Here is a 17,370-nt window from a genome sequence, read left to right as displayed (position 1 = left end):
CCCCCACAAGTTGCCACCCTGCCTCCTGGGTAAATGGTTGGGCAGCTAATGTGGAATTAACTGTCCTGCCAGTCTCTGAAATAACGGCATAGAGCTCTTTACTCCCTCGGTATTCTGGCTACCGGTCCTGCGCTTCAGAAAGATGCAGCTTGCTTCTAGCTGGTCTCCCTCTGGTGTTTCACTCCTGTTTCTATGACTTCGTTGCTCACTCACTGCAACACAATTCCTTTCGTGTCCTTTCTTAGGATGCTGCCGCACGTGGGGCAGGCGCAGCTCCGTGTAACTTCCTTCCGTAGGCCGCAGTCTAGGCCTGGCTGGAATCCAACCCAGCCAGCCTCTGCCAAACTCGGCCAGGACCCACTGACTCTCTCCTTCTCCCTCCAGTCAGCTTCTGTCCCTTTCTCTGACTAACTTCCTCCCCAACCCACTAGTTTTACCCAAGTGTGAGGAGTGCCCTAATAGATAAAAGCATGGCTCCCCCTGGTGGACTGGAGTGTGAAGTGTGTGTAGTGGTTGTGATACCTGGACAGAAGATCTCCTTCATTGCCTTCAGACGTAACATCACTCCCCCTGGTGGAAGAATAACATTACTGCAACGAACCAGGACTCTGGGGCGCTGCACTACATTCAACAAAGTTCCTTTTTTTTCTCATTAGTGTACACTCTGCGCCCCATCTTGGCTGGAAAAAAACAGAAATGTAGTAATTTTTACAATTTTATTAAAAAAGAAAAAACTGAAATATTACATGGTCATAAGTGTTGGGTGTCAATTTCCCACTGCTGCACAGGGGGAATCTTGAACCATGTTCTCTGCGGTCTCCCATTCTTTCTTAGCCATAGAGGAGCCTGCTTAGCAGAGGTGTCTGACTCAAGCTGATACTGTTCATCTGGTTACTGCTGCCGTCCCAGGTTCAGCCATTGCAAACAGCATTGATCAGTGGCGAGCAGACGCTCCAGGGACTAAGTCCTGCTTTTCATCTACTGAGCATGCCCATGGGATGACCTCTCATTGGAGGCTGGAGGTCACATGCTCAGGTGCTGTAGCGGCTCTGATTGGACCATTGGGAAGGTCCCAGAAGGCTGCATCTATAAAAGGTCAGCCATGCTCTAGTATAAATCTAATATTGTGTGTGTGTGTGCGCGTGCGTGCGTGCGCATGTGCGTGCGCGTATGTTTTCTAGTGAAAACTTTTAATGAACCCTTCCCTAGTGTTCTTGTATGTGGTTGGGTGTTTGGAGCTGACTAGCAATCCAACAAAAGAGCAACAAAATACTGCGTCATTTCAGCAGCATTCACCAGTGCGGCGCCGTGCACAACTAGTGTGCTTTCCAGGCCCTAGTTAAGGTGGTTAGTGGCATCCACCAGAACAGCGCTGCACACACCTAGTGCACTGCATCTATTAGCATTTAGTTTTCCCCCTGGTACAGCAGTTGCGGCGCCGAGCGCTAGTGGGTCTAGAGGGGCTCTAACCCTGTGTCCTTGGGGTAGAGTCCTGTGACCAAACACTAGCGTTCACTCTGTGGTATTGAGGCCCTGTGACGCAACAGGGTTCATCTCCTTAAATACCGGGTGAAGTTAACCCGTGTGTGTTCAAATTATACCGCCATATACTGTCCGCCAATACTGAGCAGCAGGTATCATCTCTGCACAGTGGACCCCGGGCTGCGAACGCACCTTATATCTTCCTTAATATTATTTGGTGTGTTCCGCTAGCCCTAACAATAAGTATTCAGATCCTTTGCTCAGCATTGAGTAGAAGCACCCTTTTGAGCTAGAACTGCCATGAATCTTCTTGGGAATGATGCAACAAGTTTTTCACACCTGGATTTTGGGATCCTCTGCCATTCTTCCTTGCAGATCCTCTCCAGTTTCGTCAGGTTGGATGGTGAACGTTGGTGGATAGCCCTTTTCGGGTCTCTGCAGAGATGATCAATTGGGTTTAGGTCAGGGCTCTGGCTGCGCCAGTCCATAATGGTCGCAGAGTTTTTCTGAAGCCACTCCTTTGTTACTTTAGCTGTGTGCTTAGGGTCATTGTCTTGTTGGAAGGTGAACCTTCGGCCAAGTCTGAGGTCCAGAGCACTCTGGAAGATGTTTTCATCCAGGATATCTCTGTACTTGGCTACATTCATGTTTCCTTCAGCGACAACCAGTCGTCCTGTCCCTGCAGCTGAAAAACACCCCATAGCATGATGCTGCCATCACCATGTTGCACTGTTGGGATTGTATTGGGCAGGTGATGAGCAGTGCCTGGTTTTCTCCACACATACCACTTAGAATTATCACCAAAAAGGTCTATCTTTGTCTCTTCAGACCAGAGAATCTTATTTCTCAATGTCTGGGAGTCCTTCATGTGTTTTTTTAGCAAACTCTATGTGGGATTTCATATGTTTTGCACTGAGGAGAGGCTTCTGTCGGCCACTCTGCCATAAAGGCCCGATTGGTGGAGGTCTGCAGTGATAGTTGAATTTGTGGAACTTTCTCCCATCTCCCTACTGCATCTCTGGAGCTAAGCCACAGTGATCTTAGAGTTCTTCTTTACCTCTCTCACTAAGGCTCTTCTCCCACGATTGCTCAGTTTGGCTGGACGGCGAGATCTAGGACTTCTGGTGGTCCCAAACTTCTTCCTTTTAAGGATTATGGAGGCCACTGTGCTCTTAGGAACCTTGAGTACTGCAGAAATTCTGTTGTGACCTTGGCCAGATCTGTGCTTCACCACAATTCTGTCTCTGAGCTCCTTGGCCACTTCCTTTGACCTCATTATTCTCATTTGGTCTGACATGCACTGTGAGCTCTGAGGTCTTATATAGACAGGTGTGTGCCTCTCCAAATCAAGTCATATAAGTTGAATTAAACACAGCTGGCCTCCAATGAAGGAGTAGAACCATCTCAATTAGGATCACAAGGAAATAGACAGCATGTGACTTAAATATGAGTGTCTGAGCAAAATGTCAGAATACTTATGACCATGTGATGTTTCAGTTTTTCTTTTTTATTAAACTTGTTGGCCCGTGCAAAATTTTCGTACATTGCTTGTTGGGGGCGCAGGCAATTTCAGGAAAATTAAGCTGGTCAAATGTAAATGTATGTAATGAGAAACCATAGAAACCTTCAAAAAGAACCTGAAGACCCACCTCTTCCGACAAGCCTACAGCCTGCAGTGATCCTGAAGTTACTGAACCGCCGCGCAACCTGCCCTACCCTCTCCTAGTGTTTCATCACCCACCCCCTGCAGACTATGAGCCCTCGCGGGCAGGGTCCTCCCTCCTTATGTACCCGTGTGCCTGTTATCTGCTCATGTTTAATGTATTTGTCTATATTTGCCTCGTATTCACATGTAAAGCGCCATGGAATAAATGGCGCTATAAAAATGTATAATAATAATAATAAATGAACACAGAGAGGTATGAGTGTCACTGATATATATATATATATATATATGTATATATATATATATATATATATATATATATATATATATATATATATATATATATATATATATATATACATATATATATATATATATACATATTAATAATACAAAAATGGAACAACACAAATCCTTTACTTATCTTCAGGTGCAAAGCCCCCAGACAGCCCTCCACTGGTTGTCTTCAGTCCATATATTTCACAAAAACAGGCAGCACTCCATATTCTTTTAGAAAATATGCAGGATTTATTCAACTCACATCTCTGTGCGACGTTTCGGCTCTGAATGAGCCTTTCTCAAGCCTTGAGGGTTGAATAAATCCTGCATATTATCTAAAAGAATATGGAGTGCTGCCTGTTTTTGTGAAATATATATATATACTAGCTGAAGAGCCCGGCGTTGCCTGGGCATAGTAAATATCTGTGGTTAGTTATAGCACCTCACTTCTCTTATTTTCCCATCACGCCTCTTATTTTCCCAATCACATCTTTCATTTTCCCCCTCACATCTCTCATTTTCTCCCTCACATCTCTCATTTTCTCCCTCACTCCTCTCATTCCCCCACTAACCCTCGTCATTTCAACCTCACATCTGTCATTTTCTGATCACTCCACTATTTTTCCTCACTCTCATTTTGCACTCACACCTTTTCATTTTCACCTCACACCTCTCATTTCACCTCATCACTTCAGTATATACATGTTTGTCATCTCCCTTATATATAGTATACATCTGTATGTCATCTCCTGTATATAGTATATACCTGTATGTCATCTCCCCTGTATATAGTATGTACCTGCTGTGTGTCATCTCCCCTATATATAGTATATACCTGAATGTCATCTCCTTCTATATATAGTATATACCTGTATGTCATCTCCTCCTGTATATAGTATATACCTGTGTGTCATCTCCCCTGTATATAGTATATATCTGTGTGTCATCTCCTCCTGTATATAGTATATACCTACATGTCATCTTCTATATATAGCATATACCTGTATGTCATCTCCTCCTGTATATAGTATATACCTGTAGGTCATCTGCTCCTGTATATAGTATATACCTGTGTGTCATCTCCTCCTGTATATAGTATATACCTGTATGTCATCTCCTCCTGTATACATATGTACCTGTATGTCATCTCCTCTATATAGTATATACCTGTGTGTCATCTCTCCTGTATATAGTATATATCTGTGTGTCATCTCCCCTGTATGTAGTATATACCTGTGTGTCATCTCCTCCTGTATTAGACCTCGTTCACACGTTATTTGCTCAGTATTTTTACCTCAGTATTTGTAAGCTAAATTGGCAGCCTGATAAATCCCCAGCCAACAGGAAGCCCTCCCCCTGGCAGTATATATTAGCTCACACATACACATAATAGACAGGTCATGTGACTGACAGCTGCCGTATTTCCTATATGGTACATTTGTTGTAGTTTGTCTGCTTATTAATCAGATTTTTATTTTTGAAGGATAATACCAGACTTGTGTGTGTTTTAGGGCGAGTTTCGTTTGTCAAGCTGTGTGTGTTGAGATGCGTGTGGCGACATGCATGTAGCGACTTTTGTGAGATGAGTTTTGTGTGGCAACATGCGTGTAGCAACTTTTTGTGTGTCGAGTTGCATGTGACAGGTTAGTGTAGCAAGTTGTGTGCAGCAAGTTTTGCGCATGGCGAGTTTTGCGCGTGGCGAGTTTTATGTGTGGTGCCTTTTGAGTATGTGCAAGTTTTGTGTGAGGCAACTTTTGCATGTGTTGCAACTTTTGTGCATGTGGCAATTTTTCCGCGTGTGCAAGTTTTGCGTGTGGCGAGTTTTCCATGAGGTGAGTTTTGCACTTGTGGCGAGTTTTGCAAGAGCCTAGTTTTTGCATGTGGCGAGTTGTGCGCGTGGCGAGTTTTGAGTTGTTAATTTTTTTGTTTCGACTTTTATGTGGCAAGGTTGGTGTATTTGTGGTGAAATGTGTGCTGAGGGTAATATGTGTTCAAGCACGTGGTAGTGTGTGGCGCATTTTGTGTGTGTGCTCATATCCCCGTGTGTGGTGAGTATCCCATGTCGGGGCCCCACCTCGCTCTCACTCTTTAAGTCCCCCTTGTTCACATCTGGCAGCTGTCAATTTGCCTCCTACACTTTTCCTTTCATTTTTCCCATTATGTAGATAGGGGCAAAATTGTTTGGTGAATTGGAAAGCGCGGGGTTAAAATTTCACCTCACAACATAGCCTATGACGCTCTCGGGGTCCAGACGTGTGACTGTGCAAAATTTTGTGGCTGTAGCTGCGACGCCTCCAACACTTTTCCTTTCACTTTTTCCCCATTATGTAGATAGGGGCAAAATTGTTTGGTGAATTGGAAAGCGCGGGGTTAAAATTTCACCTCACAACATAGCCTATGACGCTCTCGGGGTCCAGACGTGTGACTGTGCAAAATTTTGTGCTTGTAGCTGCGACGGTGCAGATGCCAATCCCGGACATACATACACACACACACACACACACACACACACACACACACACACACACACATATACACATTCGGCTTTATATATTAGATATATATATATATATATTTTCACAAATATTTGAGCCCATGGATCCATTATATGTTCAGTTTGCAAGCCGGTGAGAAAATCTCGCCATACGGATGTCATACGGATGTCACACAGATGCTTACATGCATGAAAATCGCATCCTCGCACTGCACACGGATGACATACGGATCACTGTTCAGGGAACATTTCTGCGTTTGTCGTCTGTGTAAAACGGACCGATTTTTTTTTTTTTATACGTTGTGTGTGACTCCAGCTTATAGGAGATCCCCCAACATTAAACATAATGGTATTTTACTTATTGATCAGAAGGGGTCTGATTGTCAGGACCTTGCAAAAGAACAGGGGCAGCATTTTTTCCCCTCCACAGCAGCACTGCCATCTATCTGCAGTCTAGGGAAGTGCAACACAGCCCTATGGATGTGAACGGAGCAGCTCCCTGTACAGCTGTGACACTTGACAGTAAACATGATTAAGGAGAATTGACCCCATAACTGAGCATATTTATGCCACTGTATAATAATTGGGAATATGTCTTTAAAAAAAACTAATATCTGCAGATTATTTTACTTTTTTTTTTACCTACGGTTGGATTATTTTTTCCAATTCTTGCAAGGTTGTTTCCACCAATCTCTCCCGTCGTGAAACAATGTGCAGTTATGTCTGAGTTATGTCAACACTGCAGTTTTTTTACTTGGAACCAGAGGTGACTCCAGGTCACCAATAAGCTACAACCTTAGAAGGAAGATAGACTTTTCAATGACTGTCCAATAATACAGAAAATCTGACGGTTCAGAACCTGTCCGGTGCCTTTTAGGCTGCATTCATTTAGACCTTAAAGCTGAAGTCTTAGGCCGGCGTCACACTCAGCGTATAAAAATACGGTCCGTATTTTACGGCCGTAATACGCCAGAAAAGTCAAAAAATGGTGATCCGTAAGAACTCCGTAGGCAGGGTGTGTCTGCGTATTTTGCGCATGGCATCCTCCGTATGTAATCCGTATGGCATCCGTACTGCGAGATTTTCTCGCAGGCTTGCAAAACCGACATACGGACATACAATGGATCCATGTGCTCAAAAAATCATAAAAACATATATACTGTCTATATATATAAGACACATATATATATGTATATATGTATGTATATATATATATATATATATAAATATTTCATACAGCGCTAGATAGCTTAAAAGCCGGTAATTCAATTGCCGGCTTTTGCTATCTCCTTCCTAAACCCGACATGATATGAGACATGGTTTACATACAGTAAACCATCTCATATCCCTTTTTTTTTGCATATTCCACACTACTAATGTTAGTAATGTGTATGTGCAAAATGTGGGCTCTGTAGCTATTGAATTAAAGGGTTAAATCGCAGAAAAAATTGGCAGGGGCTCCCGCGCAATTTTCTCCACCAGAGTGGTAAAGCCAGTGACTGAGGGCAGATATTAATAGCCTGGAGAGGGTCCATGGTTATTGCCCCCCCTGGCTAAAAACATCTGCCCCCAGCCACCCCAGAAAAGGCACATCTGGAAGATGCGCCTATTCTGGCACTTGGTCACTCTCTTCCCACTCCCGTGTAGCAGTGGGATATGGGGTAATGAATGGTTAATGTCACCTTGCTATTGTAAGGTGACATTAAGCCAGATTAATAATGGAGATGCGTCAATTATGACACCTATCCATTATTAATCCAATAGTAGGAAATGGTTAAAAAACACACACACACATTATACCAAAGTATTTTAATGAAATAAATACACAGGTTTTTGTGTTATTATTCTGGTAATTCATCTGAAGACCCTCGTCCTGTAAAAAAGTTAAAATAAAAAAACAACAATATCCCATACCTTCCGTCGTTCTGTAACGTCCCACGATGTAAATCCATCTGAAGGGGTTAACTATTTTTACAAGCAGAAGCTCTTCTAATGCAGCTGTGCTTCTGTCTGTAAAACCCAGCGAATGAATGGAATGTAGGTCAATGACCTGTAGTTACCTTCAGTTGCGGTGCTGCGCCCTCTGCTGGATGTCCTCATATGAACTCTCAGCATGGGAAAATATTCAGAAAATGTCTCATATCATGTCGGGTTTGGGAAGGAAATAGCAAAAGCTGGCAATTGAATTACCGGCTTTTAAGCTATCTAGGGCTGTATGAAATATTAATATATATACATATATGTGTCTCACTGACATCTCTCTCTATATGTATATATATATATATATATATATATATATATATATATATACCCCTATACTATGTGTAGACATTGATCTTAGCTATTCTATTCGAACCTGTCAGTGTCATTTTACTGTACACCGCACTGAATTGCTGGCTCTTCTAGAGAACACCGCTGCGTATTTCTCGCAAGTCACACTGCTGGTCCGTGTGTAATCCGTATTTTTCTCGCCCCCATAGTCTTTCATTGGCGTATTTTTTGCGCAATATGGTGACAAATGCAGCATGCTGCGATTTTCTACGGCAGTAGAAGACCGTATAATACGGATCAGTAAAATACGTCTGATAGGAGCTGGGGCATAGAGAATCATTGTACCGTATGCAATCCGTATTTTCTGCACGTCTCATACGTCTGTATAACTCGCTAGTGTGACGCTGGCTTTAGGCTGTGTGCACATGATGCGGATTTAGTGCAGATCCGCAGTGTTTTTTTCCGCGCAGAAACGCTGCAGATCTGCAAAGTGATTTAGAGTACAATTTAAATCAATAGGAAAAAAAAATGCTGTGCTAATGGTGCGGAAAATTCTGCATGAAAAATGCTGTGGATCAAAAGAAGTAGCATGTCACTTCTTTTGTGCGGATCTGCAGCGTTTCTGCACCCTTCCATTATAGAAATCCGCAGTGGTAAAAAAACGCTTGAAATCCACACAAAATCCACATCAAATCCTCAACAAAAACGCACAAAATCTGCATAAAAAACGCGTCAAATCTGCACCTTCGTTTTCTGCCAGGAGATGCGGATTTTGTGCAGAAAATTCTACACCCCAATCCACAACGTGTGCACATAGCCTTAAACAGGTAAAGTTTTACTTTTGTTCTACTTCCACATATGTAGCTAATATTTTATATGTACCTGCCTGAAATCAGCTGGTCAAGGAGCTCGGCAAGCTGGAAAGCCCCAAGGCAAATGTTAGGATTTGTTTTAGCCTTGTGGTATTCTGCTTTGGGGGTAGTGTGGTGCCACCTGCAGGTCATTTTTCCTTACTGCAGTTTTATGAAAATTAATGTTTAAAATGTATTTTGTGATAACATCGTGGCTGTGTGGTTTGTTTGGCTATTTTCTTGCTGAAGGGGGTAAGTTTACCTTTCAAATGGTGTATCATTTGTGTGTGTGGGTGCAGTATGAAGAGGATACAAAGTAATCGCCGAAAAAGAGTGTTTTGAAATAATATAGAAGGATTTGCAAAAATAACTACATTTGTCTTTTTTCAGTCAAGATGGGGTGCAGGGTGTACATTAACGTGAAAGAAATGAACTTTTTTGAATTTACCAAATGGCTGCAATGAAACAAAGAGTGAAAACTTTAAAGGGGTCTGAATACTTTCTGTACCCACTGTATGTAGATATTCAAATTGTAACTGTCATACAAATCCATATAATAGAAAGTGTGGTCAAAATATACTGTACATAAAATTTTCCTTCGTAATCAGTCATTGGGATGCAAAAATACCAAAACAACAAAGTATTCATTGTTTGATTTAGGCAATTAAAATAACAGTCATGTAAATGTTCCAGAATATGAAGATTACAACAACAAAAATACCTTAGACCAGATTCACTGCATAGCTCTGCTAAATTTCCCTGTTAGGTTTCCAAGGAAATTTAACTGTGTAACAACAGACACAATGGAGAATGTCTGGAATGGACAACCTTTGATCTGGACTAACTGGCATGTTACTGGTTATGAGAAAATTGTTACCTGTGTATACATAGTGAGAGACCTGTCAATAGGAGTATGCCAAGGAGACGCCGGACGGGGGCAACACTGGACAAGTCTCATCTACTCCTATAGCTCTTATGGCTTTTCAAGCTATAATTGCATAAAACACCAGAACATTTCAGAGTAAAACACACCTGTCTGCAATCATGTATTCAGTCTCTGACATAGGTTTCCTTTGGAGGTGTCAACAACGCACGTTAGATACATTGCGGAATTGATTAGCCTTATTGTCTAATAGTAAATACATTTGTTATTACGCTAACTAAAAAAGATTCCTCTATGTAAGAATAATTATCCTCAAATCGTACCGTGCCTTTATTAAAGGGGTTTTCTAGGTCGGGGTTTATTTTCATGCCTCACTGAAGGATGCCAAATCCTAAGTGTGTAATGTACAGACTGTTAGGATTTGGCTCTCCTTGTCTGGTTGAGTTGTCATCATGTTATCACAAGTATATGGTTTGTACAGTGGGGCAAAAAAGTATTTAGTCAGTCAGCAATAGTGCAAGTTCCACCACTTAAAAAGATGAGAGGCGTCTGTAATTTACATCATAGGTAGACCTCAACTATGAGAGACAAACTGAGGAAAAAAAATCCAGAAAATCACATTGTCTGTTTTTTTAACATTTTATTTGCATATTATGGTGGAAAATAAGTATTTGGTCAGAAACAAAATTTCATCTCAATACTTTGTAATATATCCTTTGTTGGCAATGACAGAGGTCAAACGTTTTCTGTAAGTCTTCACAAGGTTGCCACACACTGTTGTTGGCCCATTCCTCCATGCAGATCTCCTCTAGAGCAGTGATGTTTTTGGCTTTTCGCTTGGCAACACGGACTTTCAACTCCCTCCAAAGGTTTTCTATAGGGTTGAGATCTGGAGACTGGCTAGGCCACTCCAGGACCTTGAAATGCTTCTTACGAAGCCACTCCTTCGTTGCCCTGGCGGTGTGCTTTGGATCATTGTCATGTTGAAAGACCCAGCCACGTTTCATCTTCAATGCCCTTGCTGATGGAAGGAGGTTTGCACTCAAAATCTCACGATACATGGCCCCATTCATTCTTTCATGTACCCGGATCAGTCGTCCTGGCCCCTTTGCAGAGAAACAGCCCCAAAGCATGATGTTTCCACCACCATGCTTTACAGTAGGTATGGTGTTTGATGGATGCAACTCAGTATTCTTTTTCCTCCAAACACGACAAGTTGTGTTTCTACCAAACAGTTCCAGTTTGGTTTCATCAGACCATAGGACATTCTCCCAAAACTCCTCTGGATCATCCAAATGCTCTCTAGCAAACTTCAGACGGGCCCGAACATGTACTGGCTTAAGCAGTGGGACACGTCTGGCACTGCAGGATCTGAGTCCATGGTGGCGTAGTGTGTTACTTATGGTAGGCCTTGTTACATTGTTCCCAGCTCTCTGCAGTTCATTCACTAGGTCCTCCCGCGTGGTTCTGGGATTTTTGCTCACCGTTCTTGTGATCATTCTGACCCCACGGGGTGGGATTTTGCGTGGAGCCCCAGATCGAGGGAGATTATCAGTGGTCTTGTATGTCTTCCATTTTCTAATTATTACTCCCACTGTTGATTTCTTCACTCCAAGCTGGTTGGCTATTGCAGATTCAGTCTTCCCAGGCTGGTGCAGGGCTACAATTTTGTTTCTGGTGTCCTTTGACAGCTCTTTGGTCTTCACCATAGTGGAGTTTGGAGTCAGACTGTTTGAGGGTGTGCACAGGTGTCTTTTTATACTGATAACAAGTTTAAACAGGTGCCATTACTACAGGTAATGAGTGGAGGAAAGAGGAGACTCTTAAAGAAGAAGTTACAGGTCTGTGAGAGCCAGAAATCTTGATTGTTTGTTTCTGACCAAATACTTATTTTCCACCATAATATGCAAAAAAAATGATAAAAAAACAGACAATGTGATTTTCTGGATTTTTTTTTCTCAGTTTGTCTCCCATAGTTGAGGTCTACCTATGATGTAAATTACAGACGCCTCTCATCTTTTTAAGTGGTGGAACTTGCACTATTGCTGACTGACTAAATACTTTTTTGCCCCACTGTATATTTGCGATCATGAACTTGACCAATGATGGAAGCAGGAAAAGAGGCCAGTCTCTTTGTGACCGCAAATATGTGAAATACTGGCCAAAACCAGCAAGCGGAGCAGAATCCTATCAGTGTACATGTTACAAATACGGTTGAGAAAAGACATGTCCATCAAGTTCAAATGAGGCATAGGAAATTATAAAGGAAGGGGGTGCAAGAACAACCACAATGCATGGTCCATTCTGCCCAAAAAGAGCTAGTCCTTCCCTCCTGATCTGAGCTGTCAATCCATTTACCCAAATATTGCTAAAACAACTTTACACACGTAGGGTATGTGTACACGTTAAGTATTTGCTGCAGACATTTCTACATCAAAAACACGTATCTTGGCAGGAAAAACGTTGAATAAATTTTTTTAATGAATTTTTTTCCCATTCATTATATTGGGTGAAAAACGCTGATTCTAAATAACTGAAAGAATTTTAAAATAATATAAATCTGCAAGGAAAAAAATGTGTATGAAATTTCAGATATCTCTTTACTAGGTCAAAAAAGCTGCATTTTTCGTGGGAAAAATGTTGCAAAAATGCAATGTGTGAACATGACCTTACATAAGCATTTATGCTATTTACTTCTAAAACAGCCTCCAAGCCTTTTTTGAAACCATGAACAGTCCCTTCTCTGATCTTCTCTTGAGACTTTTCCACAGATTATTCTTATGGTAAAGAAGGCTCCTCTGGAGATTGAACCTTTTTTTCCTCTCCAGTCGGAGGCAGTGTCCCCTTATCTTTTGAAGGTGGTTTTATATGAAACCGCTTTTGACCATACTTTTTGTATGGGTAATTGATGTACCTGTACAAGTTAATCATGACCCTTCTTGACACTCTTCTTAAAACAATATACAAGTATTATTTTAATATTTTCTCATAACTAAGATACGTCATGCCCCTTTATCAGTTTTGTGAATATTCATTGCACTTTTTCTAACACCAGGACATTCTTTCTATAAACTGGTGCCCAGAACTGAAATGCATAGTAAGAATAAATAATAATACATTACAACACAAATTTTCTACCAATATTATTTGTACTATTTGCAATTTCCTGATAGAATGCTGCCATCTACTGACATGAGAATCATTTTAACAATTATAATGCAAACTAATTTTTGAATGTTAAGTTTTCGAGAATCACACAGATTCTTGAATATGTGCCGTATCACTCATACACAGAGGTGTCCTGCCTAAACTTTTCTTGAATTGATTTATACAATTTGTCGATATATCAATTCAAATCAAATTAAGTTATGCCACTCAGTAAAGGTACCGTCACACTTAGCGACGCTGCAGCGATACCGACAACGATCCGGATCGCTGCAGCGTCGCTGTTTGGTCGCTGGAGAGCTGTCACACAGACAGCCCTCCAGCGACCAACGATCCCGAGGTCCCCGGTAACCAGGGTAAACATCGGGTAACTAAGCGCAGGGCCGCGCTTAGTAACCCGATGTTTACCCTGGTTACCATCGTAAAAAAACAAACAGTACATACTTACATTCAGCTGTCTGTCCCTTGCCGTCTGTTTGCTGCACTGACTGCTGGCCGCAAAGTGAAAGCAGAGCACAGCCACAGCGGTGAGTCACCGCTGTGTGACTCACCGCTGTGCTGTGCTTTCACTTTCACTTTGCGGCCAGCAGTCAGTGCAGGAAATAGACGGCAAGGGACAGACAGCTGAATGTAAGTATGTACTGTTTGTTTTTTTACGATGGTAACCAGGGTAAACATCGGGTTACTAAGCGCGGCCCTGTGCTTAGTTACCCGATGTTTACCCTGGTTACCAGTGAAGACATCGCTGAATCGGTGTCACACACACCGATTCAGCGATGTCTGCGGGGAGTCCAGCGACGAAATAAAGTTCTGGACTTTCTTCCCCGACCAGCGACAGCACAGCAGGGGCCTGATCGCTGCTGCCTGTCACACTGGACGATATCGCTAGCAAGGACGCTGCAACGTCACGGATCGCTAGCGATATCATCTAGTGTGACGGTACCTTAAGACAAAATGAGCATCTATGGGTGAAGGATGAGTGATGGCTGATGATGGCTTATAAATGCAATTTATACCAGTTTTTATGTTTGTCTAAAGAGGACCTGACACTTGCCATACATATTAATTAATAAAAAAGTGTCCTTTAAATGCAAGGTACGGTATAGGATAGCTCGTCAATATGACTAATTTAACACCAAAGCCAAGGGAAAATTAAAGTGTAGCTAATGACATAAAGAAGTGAACTCATAGAATCCCTCAGAAAATATAATTTTATTAAAAAGAAAAACCAATACACAGTAAAATATTAAAATCAAAAAGGTGCCTCACAGACCAGGACCCATAAGCCTAGTATGTAGTCAGTAGTGTAATATATAGATGAAACTACTGATATTGTGATATACACAATACCATAACCACAATATTAGTGCTGCATACGATACAATCACATCTATGAATTTTAGTAATTGCTAACAAAAGTAATAGTACCTCGTTACTTGGAGCTTGTGGCTACATTAGAAAACCATGCCCAGTTTCTCTCCGCCATGACACGTGTTTCGCCAAGCTTCTTCTGGAGGCATGACAGAGTGAGTGGGGATGGTTGCCAGGTTATATGTTTTGGGATGGCCAATCATGAGTGATCATATGATGCAGAGGAATAACGGAAGAACAAAACATACACAGTCCATGATGCCTCTGCATGGACAAACGTTGAAAACATGTGACCTCCGATTTCCAGCACGTGGAACACAAGCACTTGGACATGCCCACAAGGGGCACAGCATAGAGAAGAAATGTGAACAGATGCCATCAAATATGAAGCAAATATTCCGGAGCAGGAACAAAAAAAAACCAAGAAAGTATTGAAGAGAACACCAGGTAAAAGTGATAGGTCTTCTTTAACATCTGGAGTAATACATCTAGGGTATGAGATATGTCAGCTTTATTTCAAATTAGAAGACAAATCTGTAGCATATGAATATACATAGAACTAACTTAAAGACGTTGTCCAGGAGATTATGCGCCAACCAATTTAACAGAAGGAAATGTTATAAAATAAAAGATTCTTAAACTGTAAAGGGCTTTATCCACTATCTTAATACTGATATCATATCCTTGGGATAGGTCATCAATATCAGATCGGGGTGTGGAGGGGGTGTCCAACAGCTGTTACCAGACCTGGTAGTGGCTGGATGTACACAGAATATGGAACAGTACACAACCACTCCATCACCCTGATTAGTGGCCACACAGGGCACAACCGATCAGTTCCTTTACATTTGGCAAAACAAAGAAATGTTCCCTGCATTTAAGTCACCAGACCCTATAACGTGACCACAGGGTGCCAATGGCTTGCCATGGCAGATGTGGCCTTCATACGACTGCAATGCACGGACTGGCTACGAGTCTCCCATCCGTAGAATGACAGCTTCCTGTATTTTTACAAGGCTGACATGTTCAGGACCGGAGACTCATAGACATTCCATACATTGCGGTCCAAAACAGGACGCCTGCATGAGTCCTAAGAATTATTTCAGTGTATTATAGCTGCAATTAAATAAATGATTGGAGGTTCAAATCCCAAATGGGTTAATAAACAATTTGAAGCATGGTTAATATAAAATAAAAGTGGACAAGTATAAAAATACAACAAACAAACATAACAGTTGGAATCACCCCCTTTTGCCATTCACCAAATAAAAAAAATATAAAATAAAAAAAAACTTTGGAAAAAAAAATGATGAAAACACTTAAACCGTAACCATCGGGTTTACTTTTATATCATAAATCAATAGTGCACATGAAAATAAGTAACTTTGTGATATGTCTTATTAGAAGAATTTGCCTCCATCTCCCCTAGGACTGATCTTTCGTTCACAAAATTCTCAACTCACTGGAAAAATTTGTCTTCAGTGAAGACAGATTATTATTACATTACTGAGATAGGAGATAGCGGCTGCTACTGATAAGATTCTATGTTGACAGGAGGGAGCAAGGTGAGGGGGTAGGAAGATGAGGAACTAGAGATCCTGCCCCCTCTTATCAGTAGCATCTGCCATCTCCTGTCAGTAGCATCTGTCATCACCCAACATCCAGACTGGTATATTATCCTTTGTGCAAATCAAAATGCAAAGAGCTCCGGAAAAGTTGTCCAAAATGACCTTCAGTGGGCAACTGGTGTGAATCTGACCAAACTGTCAAAAACATACTCCGTTGGGGTGGCATGAGGTTGGGGGCCCAAAATCCTACAGTGTCACTTGTGCTGACAGACCAGCACCATGTATATTGATTGATATTCACCAGAGAACATTCATAAGAAAACAGGTTCACTGTAAGTGGAAGTGACACACATGAAAGAGTTTGAAGCCCCCACAGAGAACATTATGTTATCTGCAACAGCATCCAGCATAACTGGTTTGGCTACTGGTCACTGATAGCCTAGGCATATATCCGAGGAGGGTTGCACAAATCACTGACTGCTATTAGCTGATAGGATGAAATCCTCAGGGCCAATTTGTTGATGATTTTGGTTTCCATTTCTGATACGTTATTTTGTTCTCAACAAGTTACACAACTTATAAGTGTAAAGATTTCCAACTTGAATCTTTTGTTCATGGAGGTCCATTGCTTGTCAACTTATTTTTTTGAGAAGCGTTCATTTGGTTTTACCATGTCCATAAAGTTTGAGCTTTAAAAATATGATATTATTTATCCCAAATGTCCTAAAAATTCCATCATTGCCATTTTATCAGTAGGTTTCTAAAAATTGAATACGCTCAAGTAATACCTACTCCAAAATGGCTATAATAAAAATGTAATGAGTCTTAGAAAAATGACACAAACCAAAATAAAGAATAAAAAATGTACTGCTCATGATAGATGGTGACGTAAAACAAAAGTGAAAAAAAAGATGAAGGCAGAAAGGAGTTAACAACATTCACACACATACAAATATGCCTATATACTGTAACACACATAGTACAAGCATGCTAACTGTAAAACACATAGAGGAATGTTAACTAACTAATTTGGCGCACACTATATTGCACTAAAATCTGCAATTTTGCTGTTTTAGGCCGGGATCACAGACAGCGAGATACGGCCGAGTCTCACAGGTTAAAACCTCCGGATAGCAACACGTGGAGCCACACGCTCTGCTCCGGAGTGCCGGTGCCAGAGCTGGTTTTAACCTGCGAGACTCGGCCTTATCTCGCTGTGTGTGACTCCGGCCTTACGTTTTTCTCACCACTTTTATTTCCCGAAGTACAATAAAATTGAAAAACACTATAATCTGGAATTTATTTTCGAACTCCTTAAATAAAAAATATGGTATGGAATT

The sequence above is a fragment of the Ranitomeya imitator genome, chromosome 5, assembly GCF_032444005.1.
Source record: "Ranitomeya imitator isolate aRanImi1 chromosome 5, aRanImi1.pri, whole genome shotgun sequence".
Classification (NCBI taxonomy): domain Eukaryota; kingdom Metazoa; phylum Chordata; class Amphibia; order Anura; family Dendrobatidae; genus Ranitomeya; species Ranitomeya imitator.
Note: the sequence above shows the minus strand (reverse complement) of the source record.